This window comes from Mandrillus leucophaeus, unplaced genomic scaffold (assembly GCF_000951045.1).
Source record: "Mandrillus leucophaeus isolate KB7577 unplaced genomic scaffold, Mleu.le_1.0 Scaffold71, whole genome shotgun sequence".
Classification (NCBI taxonomy): domain Eukaryota; kingdom Metazoa; phylum Chordata; class Mammalia; order Primates; family Cercopithecidae; genus Mandrillus; species Mandrillus leucophaeus.
The window spans coordinates 5,389,457-5,396,148 of NW_012107697.1; the positions used below are offsets into that span (position 1 = coordinate 5,389,457).

General features: G+C 39.9%; 1 long non-coding RNA gene across 1 annotated transcript in view; it reads right to left on the reverse strand.

The window, feature by feature from the left end:
- LOC105528272 overlaps positions 1 to 6,692 on the reverse strand; it is a 198,533-nt gene that overhangs the window by 93,979 nt on the left and 97,862 nt on the right. The window lies entirely within an intron of this gene.

The window sequence follows — 6,692 nt, forward strand, 5'->3', positions numbered from 1 at the left end:
AACCATAGCAGGGAACTGCTCTGCACTTGCAAACTGAGAAGTTTATTTCTATGGTCTGGTGGGGGGGGGGGAGGGTAGGGATGAGGGAGAAAGATCAGAGGGCCTGGCACACACCACCTGGGAAAATGAGAACTCAGAAACGATCAAATAATATGCCAGAAGAGTTCATTACTTTTAAAGACCAATTGGCCCAAGCCTTTAAATTCAATCTAATAATAATGTATTCGATTGCCAGTGAGCAAGAGGTGGTACAAAATGGTGGTTAGCCACATCAACTTTGAATCGAGACTTTAAGCCTCTCTTTGCTCATCTGTTAAAATGCAGTTAGTAACAGGCTTACTGTGAGGATTAATAATAATAATAAGGCTTACTGCATACTCTGTATCAGGCACTGTGCACGGTACTTGGCATGCATTATCTTATTTCCTACTCACAATAACTCTTCGGAACAGATACCAGTACAATGCCCCCACTTTCTTATCAGAAAACAGGCATAGAGAGTTCAAGTTACCCAGAATCACACAGCTGGTAAGGGAGGCCAGAATTCAAATCTAGTCAGTCCAAACTCTGGCACCTGGGCACTATTAGCCATTGCTTAGGAATGAAATGGAATAATGTATAAAGTATCGATTCTGGTACCAGACACTTAGCAATATTATCCATCAATTTTACATTGCTGACATGATTATTAGACTACCTCTCTTGCTTTGGCCAATTGAAGTAAAGCATGTGAGAGTCCTTCAATAAGTGAAAGAGCTTTATCAAAGCATGCACATGAAATACAATGAGGATGACCGGAGCTGGCTCAAAGAGGTGGTAATCCAAAAGTTCCATGGACATAATCACACTTACAGAATTTGCTGGTAAAAATGGCAAAAGGAAAGGCAGTAAGGAAACGGCACTTAGGGGTGGGAATGGCAGCTCATTTCTAGAGGTTACCCAAACAAGAGTATGGCCAAAAGGTCTGGAGACACTGGTATCATTGCTGCCTTAGCTGGGTGGTGGTATAGATGTAGACAATGTCTGAGAATTAGACAGGGAGAGAGAGTATGTCCAGATGACAGGTGCATTCTGATTAGCCAACTAAATAACACCTAACCACATGCTCATCCCATTCATATTCAGAAAACACATTTACAGAGGAACTCAATCTTTCCTCACTCCTATCTGAAGACCCCCCCCCAAGTAATCAAGTGCTACTGCCATCTGCAAATTCTTAAGGAGACCCAGAGAGCTTATTCAAAAGCCTCATTTATTTATTCATTGGAGTAGTATTTATTAAAAACCTTTTATGTGTCATAGGTACAAAGAATGTAAGAAGAGCTTACTCGGTCCCTGACCTGTAGTAGGAGAAGACCCGTGTGCTATGTCATCTTAGGGAGATGTGTGCAGACCACTCTGGAGGGGGGATAGCAAGGCCAGGGTGGCCAGGTCTGACTTAAAGGTGGAAGGAGGGTGAGATTGTGCATCACTCAAAGCAATTTTTTTCTCCTCCCAGACAAGGTGTGTCTTGTTTGCTACCAGAATGGAACTTATCAGTAGAGAAAAAGTAAAGATGCAAGAGAGAGTTGGGGACAATTTATGAAAGAGGAGAGAACATGGAGAGCTTGTATGCAGTGGTTCCGGCTGGGAGCTCTAGTCTCAACAAGAAGGAAGACACTATATTCTCTGATTCAAGTAGAAGAAGGAGAACACAGATGAAGATACAGAGAATTTTGATATGGAGGGAAGTTGAGGCAACTCATGTCAGATGGTCCCAACCTTCTCAGCAAGGAGAGTTCATCTGTTGAGAGTTGTAGGAAAGGAAGTGAGGATGTTGCTGAAGAATGCCTAGATGAGCCACTGTGGAAAACGCCATTCCCCATTTCTGCCTGCTTGGCAAACCCCAATAATCCTCCAGGACTCAGATCAAACACCATCTCCTGTAACCTTCCAAGTTCTCAGACAGAGTTGGGAGCTCTGTTCCCTGCACTTGTTTGTTTTTCTATTACCTTATTAGTCATATCATATTGTAATTCTTGTCATTTCTGTCTCTCCTTTCCTCTTGCCTGAAATCCTTGAGGGTGGAGATCATATTTTACTCATCTTAATTTCTCCATCTCTAATCTGGTACAAAATGATATTCAGGAAATGTGTGTTGAATGCATAAATAAATTACTCCATAAGCCATACATAAAAGAATTGCAATTCAGATCCAGAAAGATTAAGGAATAACACTTTAGAACTGGCATCCTAAATGTCTAGTTTCATTTCAGAGCAAAACAGTCTGCTCTTGGGCAATTACCCTAACCTCGCTGCATCTAATAACCCAGGCTCTGAAAAATGGAGACAACAATTCATGGAGCTGTGAGTTTCAGCATGAATGCCTGTAAAGGGCTTTTTAAGTGGCAAAGCAGATAATTACAGAAAAGGCCCTTGAGGAGGAAGGATGACTAAGACATGTCTCAGAGACAACGAAAGACCATCCTTTCAGGATTTCTACCACATTTCACTCTGATACAAGCAGTTACAGAGGACCCAGGGCCCTCTCAAAGGCCTTGGCACCACGAGATTCCAAGGTTATGTGTTCACCAAGTTCATGAACTGTTGTGAGGGAATAGTGGTTAGAAAGCACCAGAGTCCTGCTGCTCAGCACCTCCCAGCTCAGGGCCACTGTGCTCTCTGTGGAACTTTCAGCATTTTCTGTTGTTCTGTTTTGTCTTGGCTCCTAGTTTCCGCTCTTACAGATCATCAACAGATCACTCAAATGTGCTTGACCTTTGGAAATACACTTGTGTTCCTGGGAAGTACATGATCATTTATCACTGCCATTTACCAAGTGTTAGCAAGATAAATAGCTACCTGGGTGAGCCTTGAAAGCAACCACTAGCCCATTTGCACAAGATGTGATACAATTTATCCCAGAAGAGCCACAAAAAGAGTAAGATGCTGAACAATAAGATCTGTTAATAGATGCATACATTCTGGATCTTTAAAAAAACAACAAATAGACGAGTAAGACATTTTATACATATTTCTAAGACTGTGGACATCTAAGGCATAATCCATTCTAGATTGCCTGTTCTAATTTACAGTAGCATTGCTATGAATAAAATAAGAAAAATGATAATTCTAAAACATTGTTTGATTCATAATTCCCCTCTAGACACACAAATACACACAGACACACAAACACACACACGTGTGCACACGTGTGCACAGACACCTGCCTCTAAAATTGTATTTTGCTGAAGATAAATTTCAATTAGTTTGCCCCCCAATACACATACTCTAGGTTTAGCAATAAGTGTGATAACGATCGGTAAAGATAGCCTGGGATTTTTAATTGTCATAGTTAATCAAAAGGTGACTATATACAGGAGAACAGCCTACAGTTGGAAAGAGTAGTAGAAGAAAAAAAAAGAATTGGGACTACAAGAGAAGAAAAAAATATAAAACAAAAAAAGGAGGATAGGCCAGGTATGGTGGTTCGCACCTGTAATCCTAGCACTTTGGGAGGTCGAGGTGGGCGGATCACAAGGTTGAGAGTTCGAGACCAGCCTGGCCAATATTGTGAAACCCTGTCTCTACTAAAAATACAAAAATTAGCCAGGTATAGTGGCGCATGCCTGTAATCCCACCTACTTGGAAGGCTTGAACCAGGAAGGCAGAGGTTGCAGTGAGCCGAGATTGCACCACTGCACTCCAGCCCGGGAGACACAGTGAGACTCTGTATTACTAGAAAAGAGTGTCAGTTCGTGGTCTCAATTCTTTCCCATACTGATCGTCAATACATATTCAATATATAAACACCTCCAGAGTAGGGCAGTTCAGATTTGAGAAGGACTTTAAAGAGCTACATACATTATCCTAAAGGAGCTTTTATTTTCTGAAACTGCAGGCTGCTTTCTTATCACCAGAGCCTGCAGTTATGCATCAACATTAAATGTAGAAAGTTTGCTACAGCTATAATTACAACTCTGGTTAGTATTTACATTAGCTGGTTGATATTAATGTTAGCCACGCAGAGTTCTTTTGAAACTTATAATTAGTTGGAAGAGAAATAAAATGACAAAGTTTCTTATTATTGATATAACTTAAGGGTCTGCACAGAGCCTGGATGGACTTTACTCAAAGATTCCATATATAGAAGTCTTTCAATTGCTGGAAAGTTAGATCACTTATAACTGTGAAGTATGATTGAACGACCTTGTGTGAAAATGGCAAGACTGTTCTGTGATGCAGCCTTCATTGGAACGCTCCTTCCATCTCCCGGCAATTATGTGGGAGAAATTGCCAAAACAATAGTCAGTCTTACCCTCGCTGACCAAAACATCTCCAGGGATCCTCTATGCTGCTTGGGCCCAGAGGACCCGACTCTATGTGCCTTGATTAACTTTCTTTCGCCCTAGTTCATCACTCAGAAATGTCTGTCTTTAGTGGAATCTTAGCTTGTGACCTTTTTTGGGTAAAGTCAAGGTAAATAATTTTGGAGCCCAACATACTTTAGAAATTGTGGGTCATTATTCCATCAACAACAAAAACATAAATAAAAGAAACTTCATTCAAAAGAATAAACCAATATGTCATCAATGTAACAGACACAAATTAGAAGAGTTAGAAAGATATTGTGTTTTTTGAGGTCTAGGTCTTCAAATCTCTCTCCTCAGTATCTCAATTCCTTAAAAAAATAATTCAAGTACTGAATTTGGAAAGATTAAAGTCTAGATAAGAAAGAGTAGGGTGAAAGGAAGACAAGCAGCTTAGAAGAAGCAGGGAGAGAAGAGGGGCTATATCATGATTAAAGCTTCCATCATGCAATCAATCAAATGCGGGATATAAAAGGCAACCATAATGAAAAGTACAAACACTGCATACACTTAGAATCTAACACTTGAAGAAAAAAGTAGGATGTAAGTCATCACTTCAACTGTCCGTTTATAGATTTATAGAAACTACGGCTCAAGGCTCTCAAGTGACTAATGAGCTGTTTTAGAGTCCAAGAGAAGCAAAGCCACAACCAGAATTTAAAAGCCAAGATCTGAAAACCAAGGAAAAGTATGAAATTCTCTTTGTTTTTCTTAAAAAGCATTCAAAGAGAGAAAAATTAATCTCTTCTATGGCAAAATGCATAAGTATATACCATAACTCATAGATAAGGGTTTTTTTAATCTAATAATCTAACTGCCTCAATTTCTTCTGCTTGTGGACTCTGCATTTACATCCATGCTTTGTCAATTACTATATGTTTCTTGGTTCTGTCTCCCAAACTAAACTCCCAAATACTTGAGGGTAATGTCTTTTTCTTTTTATCAATATCAATTTTTTACCATGCTCACTATGATTGATAGTGTCCCATAGAATCACTGAAAATGCTTAACACAAGTCTAACTTTGGTTTTTCCTTAGGTAAGAGGGATTTATTGAAGTGCAACAGTCTTGACCCACTGCAAATATCACTACCAAAATTCTCCATTTGAGAGATTGATAATAATTACTCTGTACCTTCTTTCATTTGTATTGTAGTGATTATAATGTTTCAAAGCACATTTTATGGCTACTATTTCACTTGAATATTTGTTTCATGAGTGGACCTCAGAACATTAGAACTACAAATCCACCAATTGCCCTACCTGCCAAAAAAGATTATATCCTGGGTCTTGGTGTGTTTTGGTGAACTGGTAATTGGTTATTCCTACTCCAGGCATGGAAATCTTGATTCACAATTCACCGGGTTAGAATGTAACAACAGTCAGCACTGGAGACAGACAGTGTTCAACTGACAAAGTATATCAACTCAGACTGTAAAGATCCAGAAGGCAAAAATACAGACCTTCTTAGTCCCTGTAGTGTTGAGGGAAGAGACATCGTTGTCCTTCCATGACCCCCTCCTCCAGTAATGTGTCCTTAGTGTTTATAGCATACTCCCATCCTGACATTTCCTCATAATTTAGCATTCCTGGTAAGGCTGAAAGGAAAGCTGAATTTTTCACTGGAGGTAGGTCATGCTGACAGTGATAGCAACTGACAGGAGATTAAAAGGAACCAAAGATACAGTGTTGAAAAAGTCTCATCAAGGTCACCCACTCGTGATAAGGCAAGTGAAGAGTAAGGGAGAAATATAGGCTTATCACTTAAAAACCAGCAGGGACAACTACATTATCTAATTATTCCTCTTCATTTCCACCTCCTCTAGTCTCCCACTCCTATACACGTGCTTTTAAGCCAGTCCATTATTTTAAAATTACTTTACGATAGTTCTCCTTATCAGTTCAAGGTACAGCTGCCTTTAAAGGCAGTGCCACCAGCACTCCCAACCCTGCCAAGTAGAGGTAGCTGCTCCCCAGGGCACTCAGCTCATCCTTTTACTATAGCACGTACATGTTTACATGACTTTCTCCCTCCAAAACTGTGAACCCTTCATGTGTTACAAGCATGTCTTACTCATCTTTCTACCTACCTGCATGGCGACACAGCTAGCCAGCTATCTATTAAATTCAGAATTCTCCCCTAGCACTGAGTTGCTGCTGGGAAGCTGCTACCAAGCCAGGGACTACATTCTTCAGCTCCATTTCCATCCAGATGTGGCCATGGGATAATAATTAGCCAACGGAAAATGAACAGATGTGATGTATTTCACTTGGAGGCTTTTATAACACATCATATATATATAAATACAACACATCATATATATGTGTATAATATATATTATAT